This window comes from Lathyrus oleraceus, chromosome 5, assembly GCF_024323335.1.
Source record: "Lathyrus oleraceus cultivar Zhongwan6 chromosome 5, CAAS_Psat_ZW6_1.0, whole genome shotgun sequence".
Lineage (NCBI taxonomy): Eukaryota > Viridiplantae > Streptophyta > Magnoliopsida > Fabales > Fabaceae > Lathyrus > Lathyrus oleraceus.
The window spans coordinates 9,124,001-9,140,375 of record NC_066583.1 but is presented as its reverse complement, the minus strand read 5'-3'; the positions used below and the strand labels follow the sequence as shown (position 1 = coordinate 9,140,375).

Sequence of the window (16,375 nt, the reverse complement as noted above, 5' to 3'; positions counted from 1 at the left end):
GCATTAACACCAACATTATTATTGACCGGCCTCAGATAGGTATGGCTTCTACATAAGCCTACATACGATTGCTTAACATAACGCTAAATTTGCCTCAAGGCACAGATTAACATACTAACTTGACAACTAACATTTAATTTTATTGTCATTTACTTTAATAAAATTTAAATTCTTGCACTTTATCATTCCTTGTCATTTAAATTCATGAAAATTGTTTATACTTAAGTCATTTGCTCTTTGCCCACTTAGGCATATGTTTACGCTTCAGTTATTTTCATTTTTGCTCACTTCAGCCATTATTTTTGTGCTTGTGATATATGTGTACTTGTGATCATATTTTTTGTGTGGTCTTAGGACCTTAAAAAACATAATAAAAACAAAAACACTAAAAAAACACATTGGTGGATTGTTGGTGTAAGACCCCAATTTTGACCCTAAGATCCCTCATGTAATTTCATCATAAGCATTAGCATTAGGATCATACCTTGGCATCCTCCTTATCCCTCTTTCATTGGGTTTGTTCTGGGAGAGATCACCAAGCACTTTGTGATTGTATCATACTTGTATTTTATCATTTCACTAACAAAAATATCAAAAATATGTCTTTGCATTTGCCTAACTCTTTTGTAGGAAGGGCATGATCTCTATCGATCTATCAAGTTCACATCTAGGGTTTGAAACCCTCATGAACAAATAGCACAACCAAGAATTTATCCAAGAATGGTTATGAGTATCATATATGAGTCCCAATGTTCTCTACATGTTATATTGATCAAGTTTTCTTCAAGAGTTTGAGGGTGATTTGCCTTGGAAACCCAAGTTTGACTGAGTATCTTGAGTAACTTCTCCAACAAGCTATCTCACTAATTGATCAAATTTCTCAAGGGGCACTTCAAAATTAATCATCTTATGCATATATGATCTACCATGAGCCTAGAAAGTCAAGAGAATTGGAAGTTAGCAAGTTGGTTGATGGTGGTTGGCCAGATGAATTCATCTGATTAAAACTGGGCCTCCCTAGACCCCATCTCCTACAATTTTCACTACATGAAAATGATTCCAATAGAAAACTTACTCTAAGTGACATTACAAACAACTTTCATGTTGATACCTAGAGCTAGTTTTGCTTGAAAAATCATTTTCTATGTTGAAACATTATAGGTCATTTTGTCTAAACCCTAATTTGAAAGTCAACTTCCCAAATCCATAATTTGCTCAATTTTTATGAGATGAAAGATTTCCAAGTTGTACAATAAAATTCAATGTGTCTACTTCAACTTTTATGTTTGTAGTGGTATCTAATTCAACTTTTTTGAGCATGTGATATGAGGTTACATTATAGGTCCCTTTTGACCTATACCATTGATCAAGTGATTTTTCCAAACTTCAAAAATGCATAACTCTATCATTTCAAATCCAAATGACATGAAATTGGTGACCATTTTGAAGGTCTTTGAGATAGATACAACTTTGATGAAGACACATTTCTCATTTGAAGCTCATATAAAAAGTTAAGCAAGGTGGAATATTGAGACATATGGCTTAACACTTAGAAAAATTTTGATATGTCAAAAATTTCCAAACTTCCACCTCAAATTTCTTCGTGATACAAACTCCAAATGGAAAAGTGTTAAACATGAAAGTTATTCCTCTTGATATCACATTTCCAAAGAGCTCAAATTCATTCATTTTGGACAAGGAATGCATAGGTTGCGCATGGCATGAACATGGTGTCATCACTTGGCAAGGATCAAACTTCAAATAAAAATGTACACTTGTCTTGCAATCCAAGCTGAATTCAGACTATCTCACACTCATTTGTGGACTTATGGAAATGATTTTATGGGCCTATGCGCGCCCATGCACCCATGCATCATCAATATCAAATTTGGAAAGTGGATTTCAAGTGTGCAAAAAGCAATGGTTTCAACTATAAATAGAGCCTCATATGCTCAACATTTCACACACATTCGCGCCAGCTTTGATCCCCTAACTCTAACCCTCATATTGCAAAGGATAAACCTGAGAAATTCACTTGAATTTGAGTTTGAATTTCCACTGTTTTGAAATTCAAATCTCCAGGAATCCACAGCCTTTTGAGCATTCAATCCTTCTTCTGCAAGCATTTGGAGTGAGATCAAGCACGAGCAAGAGCAAGATCAGTTAAATCCAGACCTCCATTGTAGGTATTTTCCAGAAATTTTGATCTCTTCGATTTTCTCTAATTCTTGCTCAATTCTATTGATTCTTTGGTTGTCTAAAGTCCTACCAATGTAGGCAAGAAGGTTGAGTTGCTTAGAGGCCAAATCGAAGCAACTCAGTTCATGTACCTCAAATTTCAACTCCATGTATCTCTCAATATACTTGGAGTTAGAGTGAATTGAGACCAGATTCGAATTCATTGCCATTTTTACTTTGAGATCATGTCCTTGTTTTTAATTTTGGTGATGGTTGAAGGTGGACCAGTCTTGTGAGATCCACTGGAGAAGAAGACCGGAGCTACAGCTCCGGCGATGGGTTGGCATCTCTCACAACCGTAGCATCCATCTAATTTGTTTTAATCCTGAGCGTTCTTTCTGATTACCAAGGTTATGGCGCGCTGACTAGAGTACATCATGGATAGCGCGTTTGTGACCACTTGATCTACCACCTCAATAATGAGGGAGATCAAGTGGTCCACGTTTTTTCTGATATTTTAATTGCATTATTTTTAATAATTCATATTAAATTCAATATTGATCCAAAAAATATGGGACTTTCACCAAAAATTTCAAATATTTTTCTCTTTCATATTCTGAATTAAAATTATTTTTTTGGATCATTATTAATCTTTTTCATGAATTAATTGATTTTGCGTTTATTTTTAATTGTTTAAAAATATTTTTAAATGTCCAAAAATTATGAAACTTTTTCTCCGAGGTCCTTTGACCTTGTTTGACCTATGATAAATCTCGTGGCCATTTCTTTGGTGTTTTGATGAGATTTTAGGAATTGGACAAACCATATTTAATTTAAATGCACTATTTTAGTATTTTAATTTAAATAAATGCCAAATAAATTTGTTGACCAATTGTGATGACTTTTTTATGTTTGACTCTTGTTGTTGGGCCTTGGTCAAGGTTGATTTGACTTTGTCAAATTAATATCATTGGATTTAGGGGATTGATGGAATGTACATTCCATCTCCCAAAATGAATGGATGATATTAATTTGGTGTAATACCCCAAAATTTACCCTACAATTTTTCTTGGAAGCATGGGATTATGTTTCACACTTCACTGGCATCATACTAGGTCATACTCATTGCATACTGCATTAGTGACTTGGAAATCAGGTTTTGATTGATCACTCCTTAACAGAAGGAGCCCACACAAAGCAAGATTGAGAATTGGAATTCATTCTCTAAGTATACAAGTCTCAAGGGTCTCAGGGGGCTCCAGGTATCTTATTATGGTCCTCAGTTCATCAATGAAGGATTCAAAGCTATCAAAGTGTTCATCTGGATTTAATCAGGAAATTAGGGTTTCATGGCTACCTGTAACAGGAAATGGTTGGTTAGAAGTAGAAGAGCTCATCCATGTCATGATTGGAGAGGCATATTGGCCTAGGAAGACTCACAATTATCTCAGAAAGATCCATTGGCAAGCAGTGCAATCAATTCCCGATCAATTTTGCCCTAAAATTAGGGTTTGGTATAAAATCAGTTTATTTTTGAGTCTTTGGGTGAAACTCTTTTCCATGGCCCTCCATATGTCCACAAGGGTCTACATACAAAAAATTAGTTTTTAATTTGAGCCAGAAGTGCTTCAATTGATCACTGGAATCGGGAATCTGACAGTTTGGGAAAAGTCAACTATGGGGCCAGAAAAGTCAACTCCTGACTTTTTGAGAGTGGAATCTCAAAATTCATGCCTAGGGGAGCCTACATGTGAAATTTGATCAAGTTTGGATCATGGATTCGTCATTTAATCAGGAATTGGAAAAGTTACTTAATTTAGAAATGGTTGACTTTCCATTTTGGGCAAGTTTTTTATGATTTTGCACTCACTTTAAGCCCATTTCCCATCAAGATAAAAGCTCCATTTTAAAAGTTTCTCCAACATGAAAGTTGTTCCTCTTGTTCCAAGCTTTCTAAAAATATAAAGTTTTCTCCATTTGGATCAAAATTGAGAAAGTTATGCTTGGTCAAAGCAGGGCATATTTTTAGAACACTTAAAAAAATTTCTAAGTCAAAAAATCTTTAAATTTTGTCAAACTTTTTGGCCAGTTTTCTTGCACTTCAAAGAAAAAATTGAAAATATTTTCTTCACAACAATTATACCTTGTCATGGCCTCTTTCACCTCTCTTTGGATTCATCTCATTTGGATCCATGGTTTGAGAGATACACTCACTTAAAGTCGGTACCATGACTTGAAATTTCTAGGCAGATTTCAAGTTACCTTGGCGAGCCTTGCATTTTTTCAGTTTTGCTCAACTTTAGGCCTCTTTTTAGGTTACTTATACTTACCATTTCTTTTAACTTTGAACATCAAAGATACTCTCCAATATGCCATCTTTCATATGCCTTTGGAATGAGATTCATAGGATGTTTCATTTGCAAGATATTAACCTTTAAAGTCATCACATATACCTGATTTTTGTGCCCAGCATTTATGCCTAACTTGCCCAACTAATCTTGCAATGGTGTGACATGAGTTTGAGGTCCCTTTTTCATATTCTTCCACTCATTATTTCCACCCATTCTCAATATGAAACATGCCATACTCCATATTATCTCTCTACTGTTTGCATTATCTCCTCAATTTGTGATTTGCTCATCAAGTTATGTTGCCACAAAGTCACCACCTTGAATTGATTTCTTGCTTGCTGCCAAATCAAGCCATGTATGCTACACAAATGCAAGACTACACGACCAATGTTTTGTTTTCCTTATTTGGCCATACATCATATTTCCATTCACCTAGAAGTCTTGCCAAAATAAGAAACATTGGTCTTGTCATACAAAACCCTGACCTCAGCACCTCACGTGCCCTCTTTCCCATTTCTAATACACCTCACCAAATGCAACTAACTTGCATCACTTGCTCACCCCATGGATAAACAAATTATTTTAGAGCCCATTAAGGAGTATTTGACCCACAGTACTTAAAGCAAGAAACCCTAAGCATGAAAGGAAGGCAGTGGGTTTTCGAGCAAGAAAGGGAAAGATTCATTAGAGGCCATCTTTTATTTCTCAGCAAGTTCTCGAGGTGAAGCTCTTGAAGCACCAAGGAAACATCATTTTCTTCTAGTCTCTCCACAGTCAAGAAGCAGTGGACTAGACTTCCACTAGGTAATTCTCTTGCTCCATTTCCATAGCCATTTTATTGATACATCTATGCTCATTATCATGCTTGTTTCATGATAACACGAAATTATATCATATTTTAGGACTTAATTCAATTAAATTTTATTATTATTTATTTCAGTTCACTTCATTTTATTAGATATTACGCGGTATTTTCTTCCTATTTGTCTCAGGTGGCTTATTTTGAAGCACAAGTAAAAATGGAAGAAAAGGAGGTGCAAAAAGGAGAGAAAATGAACCAAATGTCAAAGCCCAGCCCAAAGCACAAAACGCAGGTGCCGTGCATGTGACGGACGTCACAGAGGGCGTGACGAGCGTCACGCCTTGCACACTCCTGTGACGGACGTCACACATGGTGTGACGAACGTCACACCATTCCCCTACATTTTTGGCGCAAGGAACGCCTCAGAGACGTTGAGCGTTGAGGGAGTGTTGAGCCCTATATCCACGCCATGCTTTTATGCACGTTGAAGACCTTTTTGGCAGCGGAAGCGGTTACTCAAGCATATATAAATAGCCACTTGCAAAACCAAAAAGGGTTCCGAAGCTTTTCCACATTTTTTCCTTTGCCGTTTTCGCTTTTGCACATTTTCTTTTCCAGCAACTTAAGCAGTATTGTTTCTTTATTATTTTTACGAGTTCTACACTATTTCCCTTGCAATTTCTATTTTCCTTTTTAGCATTTAGTTAATTCTTTTTCGCACAATAGTTTCTACACCGGAAACTATTGTGCACCTTTTTACTGGATCTAACCTTACGTTAGAATCTAGTTTTATTTCCTTCGTTTTAATTTGTTGTTTAATTGAAGAATCCAAGAACAAATCCTACCGGCTTGTGGTGGAGTGTTCAAGACTATTGTTTAACTCATTCAGGTTCTTTAATTACTATTTAATGTTTTGTTTTATTATTTATTTATATTATCTGCCTGGGATGAGTCTGTTTATGCATGATAAGTATTTTAGTTTGTTTAGCATGTCTGGCTAATTCGCTTAGATATCGGTATGTAAAGTAAGCGGAATAAGGAATCAAGACTAAGTCGGTTAAATTAAGTTTAAAATTAAAATCACTCTTTTTACGGTCTCAATTTACAGGATTAATAACAAAGGTTTTTACGAAAGTAAAAGACATAAAGAAGTTAAAATCAATAGAGCGAGAGTTTGAGGTTTTAACTGGACAGTGTAAATTAGACATTAATTCTAGATCAGGGCGAGAGCAAGTTTTAGAGTTAATTAAATTCCGATCTTTTCCAAAAAGTATTTTTAAAGATTGAATGTGAGGACGAGAGTTAAGCATTCGAATTTAATTATATAACCTAAGTCAACAGAGCGAGAGTTTGAGATAAGGGTGTTTAAACGGTCAGTGTTTTCTTGAAAAGAGTTTCTATGGACTGTATTGCTTTCAAAAAATGGTTTTTTGACTTAATTATAAGTGACAGCTACATTAACATAAAATCATGGTTTATTCAACAGAGCGAGAGTTTGAGATAAAACTTTTAATCAATAAAGTCAACTGAAAAGATTTATTTTAAAACCAAGAGACCGACAAAGGATTGATTCCCTAATTACGACGAACTACATACCGATATCCGCTTTATTAATATTTAATCTAGATCTTAGTTTAGTTTTTAGCTTTCCCCCAAACAATCAAACATTATTCACCTTAGCTTTACGAAGTAACCTTAGATAACGGTATATCGATTCATAAGTCCCTGTGGGATCGATATCTTTTAAAACTACGCGATAGAACTGTGCACTTGCAGTTTGTACCCCAATTCGACTCATAAAGTCGAGCGATCATGTTTTTGGCGCCGTTGCCGGGGACTTTTATTTAATCGATATCGTAACTCTTCCGTTACGCTGTAGAGACTAAGGTTTCTTTTTCTTCTATTCTTTCTTTCGTTGATTTGTATGCCACGCACTCGCTCACAAGGCGAACTGCTCTATTTACGAATCAACGATATCGAACTATATCTCCGAGTCCTACGACGAATTCGGGAATATCGTGCTGCAAACAATCTCCCTCCTGTAGAACTTCCTGATTTCAAAAACCTTTTTCCTTCGATAACCGAGATGGCAGAACCAGCTCGTGCTCTTAGAGATTACGCCGCTCCATCGCAAGATGAGCCGCATTCAAGTATTGCTCCGCCCGCAATCGAAGCAAACAACTTCGAACTTAAACCTTCGCTGTTGCAGGCTGTGCAACAGAACCAATTCTCTGGAAATCCTACCGAGGATCCAAACCTTCATTTATCCGTATTTGTCCAATACGCTGATACTGTTAAAGCTAATGGTGTCACTTCGGAGGCAATTCGACTTTGTCTTTTTCCTTTCTCATTAAGAGATAGCGCTAGAAGATGGCTTCAGTCTCTCCCTTCAAACTCTGTCACCACATGGAACGAGTTGAAGAAAGTTTTTCTTGCCCGATACTTTCCGCCAAGCAAAACAGCTATGTTAAGAGCCCAGATAAACAGATTTAAACAGAAAGACAACGAGTCTCTTTTCGAAGCATGGGAAAGATACAAAGACATGATGAGACTTTGCCCACACCATGGTTTGGAAGACTGGTTAGTAATTCACACATTTTATAATGGTCTCTTGTACAACACAAGGTTAACAATAGACGCCGCTGCAGGTGGTGCACTAATGAACAAACCTTATGCTGATGCTTACCAGCTTATCGAAAGCATGGCCCAAAACCACTATCAGTGGGGAACCGAACGAACAATGGTGGAAAAACCTCAAACGAAAACTGGCATGTACGAGATAAGTAACCTTGATCACGTTAATGCAAAAGTGGATGCTTTGGTCCAGAAAATTGAAAGTTTAAATGTATCACCTCCTACCGCCGTGGTTGCTATAACTCAGAATTGCGAGGTCTGTGGAATCCAAGGTCACACTCCTACGGATTGTCAACTCTTGACAGGAATCCAAGCAGAGCAAGTAAACTATGCTCAAGGAAGCCCCTACTCGAATACCTATAACTCAAATTGGAAGAACCATCCAAACTTTTCATATAAGAGTAATAATGCTTTGTACGCACCTGGACAGTCTCCAAATCAAGCCCCAGCTATACCTCCGGGATATCAGAAACCGAACCCATCCATGCCTAACAATAACGCCCCTAGGAAATCCAACTTGGAAATCATGATGGAAAACTTTATAGCTTCCCAACAACAAACCAATAAAGATTTCTTAAACCAGAATGTACACACTGGCGAACAACTTAAACAACTAGCAAGCAAAGTAGATGCCCTGGCTACCCATAACAAAATGCTGGAAACACAAATATCACAAGTAGCTCAACAACAAGCACCTACTGCTGCCCCAACTGGTACATTCCCTGGACAGCCCCAACCTAATCCGAGAAGCCACGCTCATGCAATTATATTAAGAAGTGGAACGGAAGTGGAAGGACCGTCTGATCCAAGGATAGAAAACCAAAACCCTAAGAAATCAACTGAGGAAAGTGAACCTAAGGAAAAGGAAGAGAGTAATAAGGAAACCCTAGAAAAGAAGGAACCTTATGTACCTCCACCACCTTACAAACCACCTATCCCTTACCCTCAAAGGCTTGTTAAAACCAAAGATGCGGGCCAATTTAGAAAATTTGTTGATCTCCTTAAACAATTAAACGTTACAATTCCGTTCACCGAAGCTATTACGCAGATGCCCTCCTATGCTAAATTCTTAAAAGAAATTCTTTCTAATAAGAGGAAACTTGAAGATAGCGAAACCGTTACACTCCCTGCCGAATGTAGCGCTATAATCCAAAACATGCCTCCTAAACTCAAGGATCCGGGTAGTTTCTCTATACCCTGTCACATAGGAAAATTTGTCATCGACAAAGCCTTATGCGATTTAGGAGCCGGAATTAGAGTTATGTCTTTATCCATATGTAAGAAACTGGAAATGGGAGAATTAAGACCAACCAAAATGTATGTGCAACTAGCAGATCGTTCCATCAAATATCCTGTAGGAATTCTTGAAAACGTTCCCGTACGCATAGGTCAATTCTACATTCCAACTGATTTTACAATTATGGACATTAGAGAAGATGATATTACACCCATTATACTGGGAAGACCGTTTTTAGCAACTGCCGGTGCAATCATAGACGTAAAACGAGGACGACTCACCTTCGAAGTAGGTGAAGAGAAAATTGAGTTCATTCTTTCCCAATTCTTGAAAGCACCTGCAATAGAAGATACATGTTACTTCATGGATATCATCGACGAATGCATAAAAGAAGCAGAGCTAGGAGAAGACAAATCATCAGACTATCTTTTAAAAGACAAATCTAACCAATGTTTAGCGATAACACCGGACCCGACGCAATGTCTTAACAAACAAACCCTTGACCTGAAAACACTTCCCAAAAATCTGAGATATGAATTCCTAGACTTAGAACTTGAACGACCTGTGATAGTTAATGCAGACCTAGGAAGACTCGAAACAGAAAAACTCCTACATATCTTAAGAAAGTATCCAACCGCACTAGGTTACCACATCACCGATCTTAAAGGAATAAGTCCTTCTATTTGTATGCACCGCATCATGCTAGAAGAAGACTGTAAAACCTCTAGGGAACACCAGAGGAGACTAAATCCGATCCTGAGTGAGGTAGTAAAGAAGGAAATAACCAAGTTATTAGAAGCAGGTATTATATATCCTATATATGATAGCAAATGGGTTAGTCCTGTACACGTAGTACCAAAGAAAGGAGGCATAACCGTTATTGAAAACGAAAAAGGGGAAACTATAACTAAACGAATCGAATCGGGATGGAGAATGTGCATTGACTATAGGAAACTAAACAAAGCAACCCGAAAAGATCATTTACCTTTACCATTCATTGACCAGATGTTAGAACGATTAGCAAAACATTCACATTTCTGTTATCTAGACGGTTATTCAGGCTTCTTTCAAATACCAATTCACCCTGATGACCAAGAAAAGACAACGTTCACGTGCCCTTTTGGTACCTTCGCTTATAGACGAATGCCGTTTGGCCTGTGTAATGCTCCCGCAACCTTTCAAAGATGCATGATGGCAATTTTCGCCAACTTTCTCGAAAACATCATGGAAGTATTTATGGATGACTTTTCCGTATACGGACAAAGTTTTGAAGAATGCCTTGAAAACCTAGAAAGAGTTCTTGAGCGATGTGTAAAAGTAAACTTAGTACTTAACTGGGAGAAGTGCCATTTTATGGTACAAGAAGGAATTGTTTTAGGACACATCATCTCGAACAGAGGAATTGAAGTAGACAAAGCCAAAATAGAGGTAATCGAAAACCTTCAACCCCCAAGAACCGTGAGAGAAGTACGAAGCTTCTTAGGACACGCCGTTTTTTACCGACGATTCATCAAAGACTTCTCTAAGATAACTAAACCTTTAACCGGACTATTGATGAAAGATGCTGATTTCATATTCGACGATAACTGTTTAAAAGCATTTCAAGCGCTTAAGCAAGCATTGATCTCCGCACCCATAATGCAGACACCCGACTGGAATGAACCATTCGAAATAATGTGTGATGCCAGCGATTATGCTGTAGGTGCTGTTTTAGGACAACGAAAGGATAAAAAGCTTCACGTTATATATTACGCAAGTAGAACCCTAGATGAAGCACAAATGAATTACGCCACTACCGAGAAAGAACTCCTAGCAGTTGTATTTGCGCTAGATAAATTTCATTCCTACTTGGTCGGAGCCAAAATAATAGTTTACACTGATCACGCTGCTATCAAGTACCTTTTAACAAAAAAGGATGCTAAACCTAGACTCCTAAGATGGATCTTGTTGCTACAAGAGTTCGATTTAGAAATCAAAGACAAGAAAGGAACTGAAAACGTAGTAGCAGACCACCTCTCTAGACTTGAGAACCTTGAACCGGAAAGAACCTCAATTAACGATGATTTCTCGTACGATAAACTTATAGCTAATTTGGAAGAGAACAACTCCGACAAACAAGTAGAAACCACCTTAGCTATATCTGTCACACCATGGTACGCTGATCTCGTCAATTATTTAGCTGTCGGAATAGTTCCACCTACTTTATCTTACCAGCAGAAGAAACGATTCTTCTACGATATAAAACACTATTACTGGGATGATCCCTTACTTTTCAAAAGGGGCCCCGATGGTATTTTCCGTCGATGTATACCCGAAGAAGAGGTAGAAAATATAATCCAACACTGCCACTCCGCTCCTTATGGTGGACACACAAGTACATCCAAGACCTGCTCTAAAATCCTACAAGCCGGCTTTTATTGGCCAACTATATGGAAAGACGTACATGCGGCTATTAAGGAATGTGACAGATGTCAACGCACAGGAAACATATCTAGACGTGACGAGATGCCACAAAAAGGTATTTTGGAAGTAGAGATCTTCGACGTGTGGGGAATAGACTTCATGGGACCTTTTCCACCCTCTTTCGGTAACAAATACATACTCGTGGCAGTTGACTACGTATCAAAATGGATCGAAGCTATAGCTTCTCCAACAAATGACACCCGAGTAGTAACTAGACTCTTTAAGAATATAATATTTCCGAGATTTGGCATCCCAAGAATAGTAGTCAGTGATGGTGGATCGCACTTTATATCCAAGGTACTCGAAAAATTATTGTTTAAATATGGCGTGAGACATAGGATAGCGACACCTTACCACCCTCAGACCAGTGGACAAGTGGAAGTATCTAACAGAGAAATCAAGCAAATACTAGAAAAAATAGTCGCCACTTCAAGGAAAGATTGGTCATTGAAATTACCAGAAACTTTGTGGGCATACCGAACTGCTTATAAAACCCCCATAGGGACGACCCCATTTAAGCTCATATATGGAAAATCCTGCCACCTCCCGGTAGAGTTAGAGCATAAAGCCTATTGGGCTATTAGAAATCTGAATCTAAACTATAAAGCCGCCGGTGAAAAGAGAATCCTTGACATAAACGAATTAGAGGAACTCAGAAGAGACGCCTATGAAAATGCCAGAATCTATAAAGAAAGAACAAAACAATGGCATGACAAGCGTATATCAAGGAAAATCTTCAAGCAAGGCGACGCAATCCTTTTATTTAACTCTAGACTAAAGTTATTCCCGGGAAAACTACGATCCAGATGGCCAGGTCCTTTTCATATCACTAACATCTTTCCCAGTGGAGCGATAGAAATTAAAGGCAAATCCACAGAACCGTTCACCGTAAACGGGCAACGTCTAAAACACTATCACTATGCGGAAACCAATGGAGATTCGCAAATCCTACACTTAGACGAAATGCCTCCAGGATTAATAGATTATATTTAACAGTTTCTTTGTCGAGCTTGCGACATTTAAACAAAGCGCTTAGTGGGAGACAACCCATAATTATTTTATTATTTCCTTATATTATTATTATTATCTTCCTACTTCTTCCTTAATTATTCTTTTAATTTCTGTTTAGTATTCATTCCTAATTCATTTTAATTTATTAAAAACCTTTTTTTCTTCTTTCGGCATTTGGCCAAATCCTGACTAAAACTCATGTTTTCTTTTCTCTAGCTAACACTAACCAGATGGGACATATTGATCGTATGGGTATCAAATTCAAAGGGATGGCTCAGAAACAAAAGTTTGAAGAACTAGCCACTAGAGAGATGCTACCTAGTTTATATGCTGATGATTGGGCTATGACTGCCCTTGGACTGAGACAAAGTGTCCTGTATTTGCTGAATCAGATAGGATGGGAGACATCCCCTATCCTAAGACATTTCACCACCTACCGGAGACTCACACTAGAATTCCTTAGCTCATTAATCTATCTACCCAGCCATGGAAAAGGAATTAGCAGAGGTTTTATCCAGTTCAGAATGTTCAACATGGAGTACCAATTTAATATTAGAGACTTTACCAACCTTTTGGGTTTTCCTACCTCCTTTGACACATTCACAGTAAGCCAGGAAGAACTTTTTGAATATAGAGAACTTGAACACTTTTGGGGTAAGTTGACTGGAAATGACGAGCCCGAGGAACATGAGTTTCTCTCTGGAAACATACACAACCCGACCTTTCGCTATTTCCATAAGATCCTGACCCACACTTTATTTGGGAAGAAGCCAAACAGTACTTCAGTTTCACGTGATGAACTCTTCATCATATTTTGTGCTTCCCAGAACCGTCCAGTAAACGGTGCCACTTTTATGTTAGCTAATTTGGACCACCTTATCCAAGATGAGCGAGCACCAATCCGAATAGGCGGTTTGATAACTATGATAGGTAATGCTATTGGATTACGTCAGCCTATGCTTGACCTAAGCCCTTTTTGTGGCATTACTACTATGAGTATACCCTTCCTCTTCAACACTATGTTTATAGCAAACCTAGGGTCTGACGAGTTTGAGCTTATTATTGATAACCAAGTTCTTTGCCTATTCACCATGCCCGATCCTAGGACTAGTGTTCATAACCGTAATAACTGGCTCTACAACCTGAACGAAACCCCTCTCCTGCTAGATCCACTGAATCCATCCAGGACTATGAGATTTGTGATGACTATGAGACTTATGATGACCAGATCCCTTATGCTGAATCTGACCCTCAGACACCATCTGGCTATTATGATATTGACCCTCCTCCTCAGCCTGTTCAGACCGAAGAATCAGCAGTATCCGACCTCCGGCATCATATGCCCGGAACTGATTATAACACCGCCATTGAAGCTTTGATGTCAGAACAAGACGCCCTCAGAGAAGAATTTACTGACATGAGACACGAAGTTCTAGGGTACATGAGCAGTATGACAGATCAGTTTCACGAGTTGCTACATCGTGTTAACTCTTTTGCTCCTCCGGCCAGAGATCGTGCAGATGGATAATATTTATTTATTTTTCATAGTTATTTAGTTTTAAGCTAGATTATTCATTAATGTTATTTGAATTCATGTTCGCATTTGTTTCCTTTTCGCATTTCTTTTGTTCTTCTTTCCAATATTACATTATGATCATTTTATTGAAGCTATTTATTTAATTTTATTATGCAATAGCTATTATGTTCTCTATTGTTGCTACCTATGACTTATTATTATACAAAGTAGAATAAGCATGTAGGAGAAATTAAATTGCAGAATAAATCAATCAGTAGCAAACAACCAAAAAAAATAATAATATATAATAACTTACCTGAAGGACGCTAGCTGAACATTAGCCAAACAGACAGTGTGACGAGCGTCACACATTCTGTCACGGGCGTCACGCTAAGAGCCTGTTACGACCGTCACACCCCTGTAACGAGCGTAACGCCCTTCAGACTAGGTGAACGTTAAGGAGCCGTTGGAGACGAACGTTACACCCCTTCAACTTTTTACCTTCCCCATTTATTCACATTTACCCACATTCATTCACTTTTCAACCACCTCCTTTCCAACTTCCAAATTCTTTTCCTATAAATACCCACCAAACCTTCCTTCATTCACCACAAACCATTCTCTCCTATCGAATACATTTCTTTTCTTTCCAAATCACTCCTTCAAAATTCATTCATCACAATGGCAGGAAATCAGAATTTCGGAAATATCATCTTCCGATCCGAAGATGAAAATTATCAAAGGGAGCAATTCGAGCGTTTCCAACAGCGAGGCGTCGTTTCCACCAGGTATCCCGATTTAACTTGTTTACAACAATTAGGATTACTCCAAGGTATCGAATGGATGCTCCGCCTAGCCGACTTAACCTTCCTTTGCACTCATAATCAACCCACCTACCCATCCCTAACCTTAGAATTCTTAAGTTCATACGACTACACCACTCCCGCCGGTGAAGACGAATTTTTAACCGATACCGCAACGTTCCGTATGTTTAACACCGAGTACTCCTTAACCCAAAACCAATTGAGTACCATGCTACAATTTCCCATAGAAGGTCAGGTACACCCCAGAATCCCTCCAAACTCAAACTGGAACACAGTTGACGTTTTCGACCTTTTCAAGAAAATTTCCGGTATAGATGCCTACAACTGGGAAGAGCTCCTTCTTTCCCATATACATAACCCAACTATCCGGTACTTTATCCGCATCCTGCAAAACACAGTTTTTGGAAGACCAAACAACAGCAAGGTCAACTCAAAGGAGCTATTCTTCCTCCAATGCGTCTTCGAACCGGATACTAAGGTAAACGCCGCCTCCTTTCTATTTCATCATATCCGCACCTTATGTGCTAGAGGCCGACAACCTTTTATAATTGGTGGATTAATCACCACCATAGCACTTGGCCTAAACCTAGGGGATAAACTCCAAACTTTAGAATCTCTACCTCCCCTATCTATGGATATCAGCTACTGTCGATCCAGCCGCCTGATTAAGAACAGAGTAGGCGGAGGATATTATCTTATGGTGAACAACCAGGCAGTCCCAAGCGTTGTTCTACCAAATATCGCCCTAACTGATGTCACAAACCCCGACCGCCACCTCTATGATCTAAACGCTCCCGAAGCCACCGAGCCTTCACAAACAAACCCGCCCACAGACGAGTTTGACGATATGGAGCAAGGTGATCATCCTCCTACACAACATTCAGTCCCGCTCAATCCTTCCGGTAATGCAACTGGCCCATCCTCCCAACGTCGTCGACGAAGAAGGCCTGCAACCAACGACGACATCATGGATGCTATTGATGGTATGCAGGCACAGAATGTCGAGATGATGCAAATGATGCGTCAAATGCAACAACAACAGGATGCTAGGAATGCCATAACCGACCAGCGGTTTACTGAGTTGTTCAGCAGGTTCGACAACTTAGACTTACGTCAGAGATCACCTGGCCCAAGAACCAGAGGCGGAAGGCAGCCTTAGTTGTAGCTTCTTTTTCCTTTCCATATTGTATTTCATTTCCTTAAAACATTGGGGACAATGTTTAATTTAAGTATGGGGGGGAAACCATGTTCTTTCTATTTCCATTTCTTCAAGTATGTACCTTTCCTTTCATCGCTATTTTAATTATTATTATTAAAAAAAAAAAAAAAAAAAAAAAAAAAAAAAAAAAACTATTATTC

General features: G+C 38.4%; 1 pseudogene; it reads right to left on the bottom strand.

Moving 5' to 3' along the window:
* Positions 1–7,802: 7,802 nt before the first annotated feature.
* Positions 7,803–7,902, bottom strand: LOC127089387 (uncharacterized; annotated as a pseudogene).
* Positions 7,903–16,375: the final 8,473 nt, after the last annotated feature.